Source organism: Cherax quadricarinatus, chromosome 25 (genome assembly GCF_038502225.1).
Source record: "Cherax quadricarinatus isolate ZL_2023a chromosome 25, ASM3850222v1, whole genome shotgun sequence".
In the NCBI taxonomy this organism is placed as follows: Eukaryota; Metazoa; Arthropoda; class Malacostraca; order Decapoda; family Parastacidae; genus Cherax; species Cherax quadricarinatus.
Window position 1 is genome coordinate 21,239,363 of NC_091316.1, and position 9,403 is coordinate 21,248,765.

Below are 9,403 nucleotides of genomic sequence, written 5' to 3' on the forward strand. Positions count from 1 at the left end.
AAATTGCAAAGGTTAGTGCATGAGACTGGGAGTGTGTGTGAAAAGGTAGAAAGTTGAAAGTGAACAAAGAAAAGAGTAAGGTGATGAGGGTATCAGATGATATAGATAAAGAAAAATTGGATATCAAATTGGGGAGGAAGAGTATGGAAGAAGTGAATGTTTTCAGATTCTTGGGAGTTGACGTGTCAGCGGATGGATTTATGAAGGATGAGGTTAATCATAGAATTGATGAGGGAAAAAAGGTGAGGGGTGCATTAAGGTATATGTGGAGACAAAAAGTATGAAAGTATAGTAGTACCAACACTCTTATATGGGTGTGAAGCTTGGGTTGTGAATGCAGCAGCAAGGAGGCAGTTGGAGGCAGTGGAGATGTCCTGTCTAAGGGCAATGTGTGGTGGAAATATTATGCAGAAATTTCGGAGTGTGGAAATTAGGAGAAGGTGTGGAGTTAATAAAAGTATTAGTCAGAGGGCTGAAGAGGGGTTGTTGAGGTGGTTTGGTCATTTAGAGAGAATGAATCAAAGTAGAATTACATGGAGAACGTATAAATCTGTAGGGGAAGGAAGGCGGGGTGGGGTCGTCCTCGAAAAGGTTGGAGAGAGGGGGTAAAGAAGGTTTTTTGGGCGAGGGGGTTGGACTTCCAGCAAGCGTGCATGAGCGTGTTAGATAGGAGTGAATGGAGACGAATGGTATTTGGGACCTGACGATCTATTGGAGTGTGAGCAGGGTAATATTTAGTGAAAGGATTCAGGGAAACCGGTTATTTTTATATAGCCAGACTTGAGTCCTGGAAATGGGAAGTACAATACCTGCACTCTGAAGGAGGGGTTCAGGTTATTAGCAGTTTGGAGGGATATGTTGTGTATCTTTATAGGTATATGCTTCTAAGCTGTTGTGTTCTGAGCACCTCTGCAAAAACAGTGATTATGTGTGAGTGAGGTGAAAATGTTGAATGATGATGGAAGTATTTTCTTTTTGGGGATTTTCTTTCTCTTTGGGTCACCCTGCCTCGGTGGGAAACGGTCGACTTGTTGAAAAAAAAAAAAATTATTTTTTATTAACACAATGGCCGATTCCCACCAAGGCAGGGTAGCCCGAAAAAGAAAAACTTTCACCATCATTCACTCCACCACTGTCTTGCCAGAAGGGTGCTTCACACTAGTTTTTGAACTGCAACATTAACACCCCTCCTTCAGAGTGCAAGCACTGTACTTCCCATCTCCAGGGCTCAAGTCCGGCCTGCCGGTTTCCCTGAATCCCTTCATAAATGTTACTTTCCTCACACTCCAACAGCATGTCAAGTATTAAAAGCCATTTGTCTCCATTCACTCCTATCAAACATGCTCACGCATGCCCGCTGGAAGTCCAAGCCCCTCGCACACAAAATCTCCTTTACCTCCTCCCTCCAACCTCTCCTAGGCTGACCCCTACCCCGCCTTCCTTCCACTACAGACTGATACACTCTTGAAGTCATTTTGTTTCGCTCCATTCTCTTTATATGTACGAACCACCTCAACAACTCTTCCTCAGCCCTCTGGACAACAGTTTTGGCAATCACGCACCTCCTCCTAACTTCCAAACTACGAATTCTCTGCATTATATTCACATCACACATTGCCCTCAGACATGACATCTCCACTGTCTCCAGCCTTCTCCTCGCTGCAATATTCATCACCCATGCTTCACACCCATACAGGAGCGTTGGTAAAACTATACTCTCATACATTCCCCTCTTTGCTTCCAAGACAAAGTTCTTTGTCTCCACAGACTCCTAAGTGCACTGCTCACCCTTTTCCCCTCATCAATTCTATGATTCACCTCATCTTTCATAGACCCATCCGCTGACACGTCCACTCCCAAATATCTGAATACAAAGACCCTCGCATTTACTTCTCTTACAACCCCATCTATAAATATATTGAACAACACGGTGACATCACACATCCTTGTCTAAGGCCTACTTTTACTGGGAAATAATTTCCCTCTTTCCTACATACTCTAACTTGAGGCTCACTATCCTCGTAAAAACTCTTCACTGCTTTCAGTAACCTACCTCCTACACCATACATCTGCAACATCTGCCACATTGCCCCCTATCCACCCTGTCATATGCCTTTTCTAAATCCGTAAATGCCACAAAAGCTTCTTTAGCCTTATTTAAATACTGTTCACTTATAGAGAGGGTGTGGTAGGTAAGTTTGGGGTGCCAGGTGTAAATGATAATGGGAGCCCTTTGATTGAACTTTGTATAGAAAGGGGTTTAGTTATAGGTAATACATATTTTAAGAAAAAGAGGATAAATAAGTATACAAGATATGATGTAGGGCGAAATGACAGTAGTTTGTTGGATTATGTATTGGTAGATAAAAGACTGTTGAGTAGACTTCAGGATGTACATGTTTATAGAGGGGCCACAGATATATCAGATCACTTTCTAGTTGTAGCTACACTGAGAGTAAAAGGTAGATGGGATACAAGGAGAATAGAAGCATCAGGGAAGAGAGAGGTGAAGGTTTATAAACTAAAAGAGGAGGCAGTTAGGGTAAGATATAAACAGCTATTGGAGGATAGATGGGCAAATGAGAGCATAGGGGGTCGAAGAGGTATAGAGTAGGTTTAAAAATGTAGTGTTAGAGTGTTCAGCAGAAGTTTGTGGTTACAGGAAAGTGGGTGCGGGAGGGAAGAGGAGCGATTGGTGGAATGATGATGTAAAGAGAGTAGTAAGGGAGAAAAAGTTAGCATATGAGAAGTTTTTACATAGTAGAAGTGATGCAAGGAGGGAAGAGTATATGGAGAAAAAGAGAGAGGTTAAGAGAGTGGTGAAGCAATGTAAAAAGAGAGCAAATGAGAGAGTGGTTGAGATGTTATCAACAAATTCTGTTGAAAATAAAAAAAAGTTTTGGAGTGAGATTAACAAGTTAAGGAAGCCTAGAGAACAAATGGATTTGTCAGTTAAAAATAGGAGAGGAGAGTTATTAAATGGAGAGTTAGAGGTATTGGGAAGATGGAGGGAATATTTTGAGGAATTGTTAAATGTTGATGAAGATAGGGAAACTGTGATTTCGTGTATAGGGCAAGGAGGAATAACATCTTGCAGGAGTGAGGAAGAGCCAGTTGTGAGTGTGGAGGAAGTTCGTGAGGCAGTAGGTAAAATGAAAGGGGGTAAGGCAGCCGGGATTGATGGGATAAAGATAGAAATGTTAAAAGCAGGTGGGGATATAGTTTTGGAGTGGTTGGTGCAATTATTTAATAAATGTATGGAAGAGGGTAAGGTACCTAGGGATTGGCAGAGAGCATGCATAGTTCCTTTGTATAAAGGCAAAGGGGATAAAAGAGAGTGCAAAAATTATAGGGGGATAAGTCTGTTGAGTATACCTGGTAAAGTGTATGGTAGAGTTATTATTGAAAGAATTAAGAGTAAGACGGAGAATAGGATAGCAGATGAACAAGGAGGCTTTAGGAAAGGTAGGGGGTGTGTGGACCAGCAATGTGGCAGATGTTGCAGGTGTATGGTGTAGGAGGTAGGTTACTGAAAGCAGTGAAGAGTTTTTACGAGGATAGTGAGGCTCAAGTTAGAGTATGTAGGAAAGAGGGAAATTATTTCCAAGTAAAAGTAGGCCTTAGACAAGGATGTGTGATGTCACCGTGGTTGTTTAATATATTTATAGATGGGGTTGTAAGAGAAGTGAATGCGAGGGTCTTAGCAAGAGGCGTGGAGTTAAAAGATAAAGAATCACACATAAAGTGGGAGTTGTCACAGTTGCTCTTTGCTGATGACACTGTGCTCTTGGGAGATTGTGAAGAGAAGTTGCAGAGATTGGTGGATGAATTTGGTAGGGTGTGCAAAAGAAGAAAATTAAAGGTGAATACAGGAAAGAGTAAGGTTATGAGGATAACAAAAAGATTAGGTGATGAAAGATTGGATATCAGATTGGAGGGAGAGAGTATGGAGGAGGTGAATGTATTCAGATATTTGGGAGTGGACGTGTCAGCGGATGGGTCTATGAAAGATGAAGTGAATCATAGAATTGATGAGGGGAAAAGGGTGAGTGGTGCACTTAGGAGTCTATGGAGACAAAGAAATTTGTCCTTGGAGGCAAAGAGGGGAATGTATGAGAGTATAGTTTTACCAACGCTCTTATATGGGTGTGAAGCATGGGTGATGAATGTTGCAGCGAGGAGAAGGCTGGAGGCAGTGGAGATGTCATGTCTGAGGGCAATGTGTGATGTGAATATAATGCAGAGAATTCGTAGTTTGGAAGTTAGGAGGAGGTGCGGGATTACCAAAACTGTTGTCCACAGGGCTGAGGAAGGGTTGTTGAGGTGGTTCGGACATGTAGAGAGAATGGAGCGAAACAGAATGACTTCAAGAGTGTATCAGTCTGTAGTGGAAGGAAGGCGGGGTAGGGGTCAGCCTAGGAAAGGTTGGAGGGAGGGGGTAAAGGAGGTTTTGTGTGCGAGGGGCTTGGACTTCCAGCAGGCATGCGTGAGCGTGTTTGATAGGAGTGAATGGAGACAAATGGTTTTTAATACTTGACGTGCTGTTGGAGTGTGAGCAAAGTAACATTTATGAAGGGGTGCAGGGAAACCGGCAGGCCGGACTTGAGTCCTGGAGATGGGAAGTACAGTGCCTGCACTTTGAAGGAGGGGTGTAAACGTTGCAGTTTAAAAACTGTAGTGTAAAGCACCCTTCTGGCAAGACAGTGATGGAGTGAATGATGGTGAAAGTTTTTCTTTTTCGGGCCACCCTGCCTTGGTGGGAATCGGCCAGTGTGATAATAAAAAAATAAAATTATATGTTTCACTGTAAATACCTGGTCCACACACCCCCTACCTTTCCTAAAGCCTCCTTGTTCATCTGCTATCCTATTCTCTGTTTTACTCTTAATTCTTTCAATAAAAACTCTACCATACACTTTACCAGGTATATTCAACAGACTTTTTTTTTTTTTTTTTTTTTTTTTAACAAACCGGCCGTATCCCACCAAGGCGGGGTGGCCCAAAAAGAAAAACGAAAGTTTCTCCTTTTAAATTTAGTAATTTATACGGGAGAAGGGGTTACTAGCCCCTTGCTCCCGGCATTTTAGTCGCCTCTTACAATACGCATGGCTTACGGAGGAAGAATTCTGTTCCACTTCCCCATGGAGATAAGAGGAAATAAACAACAAGAACTAGAAAGAAAATAGAAGAAAACCCAGAGGGATGTGTATATATATGCTTGTACATGTATGTGCAGTGTGACCTAAGTGTAAGTAGAAGTAGCAAGACATACCTGAAATCTTGCATGTTTATGAGACAGAAAAAAAGGACACCAGCAATCCTACCATCATGTAAAACAATTACAGGCTTTCGTTTTACACTCACTTGGCAGGACGGTAGTACCTCCCTGGATGGTTGCTGTCTACCAACCTACTACCTATACAGACTTATCTCCCTATAATTTTTGCACTCTCTTTTGTCCCCTTTGCCTTTATACAAAGAAACTATGCATGCTCTCTGCCAATCCCTAGGTACCTTACCCTCTTCCATACATTTATTAAATAATTGCACCAACCACTCCAAAACTATATCCCCGCCTGCTTTTAACATTTCTATCTTTATCCCATCAATCCCAGCTGCCTTACCCCCTTTCATTTTACCTACTGCCTCACGAACTTCCCCCACACTCACAACTGGCTCTTCCTCACTCCTACAAGATGTTATTCCTCCTTGCCCTATACGTGAAATCACAGCTTCTCTATCTTCAACAACATTCAAAAATTCTTCAAAATATTCCCTCCATCTTCCCAATACCTCTAACTCTCCATTTAATAACTCTCCTCTCCTATTTTTAACTGACAAATCCATTTGTTCTCTAGGCTTCCTTAACTTGTTAATCTCACTCTAAAACTTTTTCTTATTTTCAACAAAATTTGTTGATAACATCTCACCCACTCTCATTTGCTCTCTTTTTACATTGCTTCACCACTCTCTTAACCTCTCTCTTTTTCTACACACACACACACACACACACACACACTTGTACATGCATGTGCCGTGTGACCTAAGTGTATGTAGATGTAACAAGACGTACCTAAAATCTTGCATGTTTATGAGGTAGAAAAAGACGCCAACAACCCTACTATCATGTAAAACAATTACAGGTTTCTGTTGTACACTCACTTGGCAGGATGGTAGTACCTCCTTGGGTGCCTTCTGTTTACCAACCTACTACCTAGGAATTTTATAAAATGCTCTTTAAAAAGAAATGCCTTTCTACTTCCTCTACTCTCTTCCACCTTGTTCAAAATTCACTATTTCGGATTTAGAGATCTTGAACTTGATTGGCATCCTGCCTGCACACATCAACTGGTCTTGTAATAATGGGTTGAAAGTAATCTCATAGCTAACCAGTGACAGGAGTGCAAAACAGAGTTTGCTGTTACTGCACATTGTCATTTTACATTAACAATCAGAGAAAACATCACTGCAGCACATTGGGAAAAGAAGAAAAAGAAATATGATTCTTAGCAAAACAATATCTTGACAACACTTCAAAAGAACATTCAGCACATCTTACACTGTATTAAATAACCCTTTCACTGTTGAGAACCCTGCTTTCAATGTTGAAGAATTAAAAAAAAAATTATTTTTTTTGTATGAAATGAGAGAGAATCTTATTCGGATGGTAATGACACTGAAAGTACAAAATTTGTTGGAAAACTTACGGAATTACGCTCTCACGAAGTTATTGGTCTCGGTGATATATACGCATTGGCGATTTTGCCGACCAAAACTCACAGCGATGTTGTTAGAACTCCATTTATTTTATTGATTGAGTACAAGAAACCACCCATTTACTGATTTCAACTGCCCAATAAAGTGGTCAGAAATTGGCAATTTGGCCAATTTCACACAATTTAAAAAAGATGCCAATTTCAAAATAGGGTCCAGAATAAACAATGCAGACATTCCTGGCACTATAATAACATTTTCTCTGTTCATTAGTCATGTCTCCAGGCCCCTCTTATATTACTCTTACTTTCCATTTTGAATTTTTATTCACACAAAAAATAGAAGATTTACTGTTACGCAAACTACTGCGTTATTGTAATAATTGTATAAATGATGTCAACATCATTTGTTTACTCTTGAACATTGGCAAAAAACCAACATTTCCACTATTTTGAGCTCAATTTCAAGGTACTTTTAATTGTAAAACCAATCAAAATCATCTCTATTTCTGTAATATATTTTCCATTTTATCAAATGAAACCAAGAAAACGAGAGTGCAACCATAAATACCATACGAAAATACACCTCAAAGTTGGCATTTTAAACCAAAAACATGGTCAGTTTTTTTTCTCATTATGCACTGTGTGCTGCAGCACTTTTTATTATACTGTGCACACTGACCACACAGACCCATTCTCTCACATGTAGGTCTACCACCTTTCTCCCGCTAGAATTGAAGGTGCTAGAATTTTGGCGTATTAATACGGCACCAACACTGGCTTGTAAGCCATACAAATAAGATACTGACAGTGAAAGGGTTAGAGGATTATGAATAACAAGTTTAGTGTGGTTCTGCTTAGTTAACTAAGCAAAAAACCGGTTTCCTCAATGAGCAACCCCCTTCCTTTTACGTATATAACTGATGTTGTTTCGACCCTTTCACTGTCGGTCCTGTAATATTACGGTTTGCAAGCCAGTGTCGGTCCCATAATAGCACGCCAAAATTCTAGCTACTTCCAATCTTGCAGGAGAAAACTGGTAGGCCTACATATGAGAGAATAGGTCTGAGTGGTCAGTGTGTGCAGTATAAAAAAAAATCCGGCAGCACACAATGCATAATTAGGATGGGGCCCACCTCTGATGTAAATTGTGGGACCCATAGCCTCAGAGAAGTGGATAAAAAGGCTTCAAGGAAGAATATTTGGATTTCTTCCTGAAGCTGTTTGAATATTCCACTTCCCCTACCACCCCATCTTTTCATTCTTTTTTTTTACCAATAGGAATATTTTATTACATAATCTGGTACAGAAGATTTAAGAGATACATAATATCTCTTACTCCGACTGTGTTTTTCATTTAAAACAGAAACTTTGCAGTGTATTTTCATTGCATTCTCGTTTTCTTTATCTCATCTGATAGAATGGAAGACATATTAAAGAACTAAAGACGATTTTGAATGGTTTATGGACTAAAGTACCTTGAAATTGAGCTCAAAGTAGCAGAAATGTTAAATTTTTGCCAATGTTCGAGAGTAAACAAATCATGTCACGCGTCCAATACATGTCAACTGGTGGGTCTAATTTGCTTTCACAAATACGATGATATTATTTATACCATTTTTACAATAATGCAGTAGTCTGCATAACAGTAAATCTTTTATTTTTTGTGTGAATAAAAATTCAAAATGGAAAGCAAGCCTTGAGACGTGACTAATGAACAGAGAAAATGTTATTTTAGTGCTAGGAATGTTTGCATTGTTAATTCTGGACACTATTTTGAAACTGGGCTTCCTTAAATTGTGTATGACATTGGTCAAATTACCAATTTCTGACCACTTTATTGGGTAGCTGAAATTTGTAAATGGGTGGTTTCTTGTACTCAATTGATAGAACAAAAGGTGTTCTAGTGAAATAGCTCTGAGTTTGGTTGAATGGAACACTAGAATTGGCTGTAAACAGGGCTCAAGTTGGGTGAAATTGCCGATGTGTAAATATTGCAGAGATCGCTAACTTTGCGAGAGCATAATTCCATAACTTTTCCATCAAATTTCATACTCTTGGTGTCATTACTTATGGGAAATGATTATCTATCATTTCACAAGAATTTTTTTTTTTTAAATTCTTCGACACTGAGAGTAAGTTTGTGAGCAGGGGATCTTGACAGTGAAAGGGTTAAGGAAATGTAAGGAGAGACATTCACAAATTTCTTTCTTTCTTTCAACACACCGGCCGTATCCCACCAAGGCAGGGTGGCCCAAAAAGGAAAACGAAAGTTTCTCTTAAATTTAGTAATTTATACGGGAGAAAAGGTTACTAGCCCCTTGCTCCCTCATTTATAAGTCTCTTACAACACGCATGGCTTACGGAGGAAGAATTCTGTTCCACTTCCCCATGGAGATAAGAGGAAATAAACAAGAACAAGAACTAGAAAGAAAATAGAAGAATACCCAGAGGGGTGTGTATATATATGCTTGTACATGTATGTGTAGTGTGACCTAAGTGCAAGTAGAAGTAACAAGACATACCTGAAATCTTGCATGTTTATGAGACAGACAAAAGACACCAGCAATCCTACCATCATGTAAAACAATTACAGGTTTTCGTTGTACACTCACTTGGCAGGACGGTAGTACCTCCCTGGGCGGTTGCTGTTTACCAACCTACTACCTAGGACATTCACAAATTATCAT

The 9,403-nt window shown here is 39.9% G+C and overlaps 1 protein-coding gene across 4 annotated transcripts in view; it reads right to left on the bottom strand.

Moving 5' to 3' along the window:
* The window catches only part of LOC128689997 (ribosome biogenesis protein BMS1 homolog), a 121,019-nt gene that overhangs the window by 59,691 nt on the left and 51,925 nt on the right, over positions 1-9,403 (bottom strand). The gene's annotated exons all lie outside the window — the stretch shown is intronic.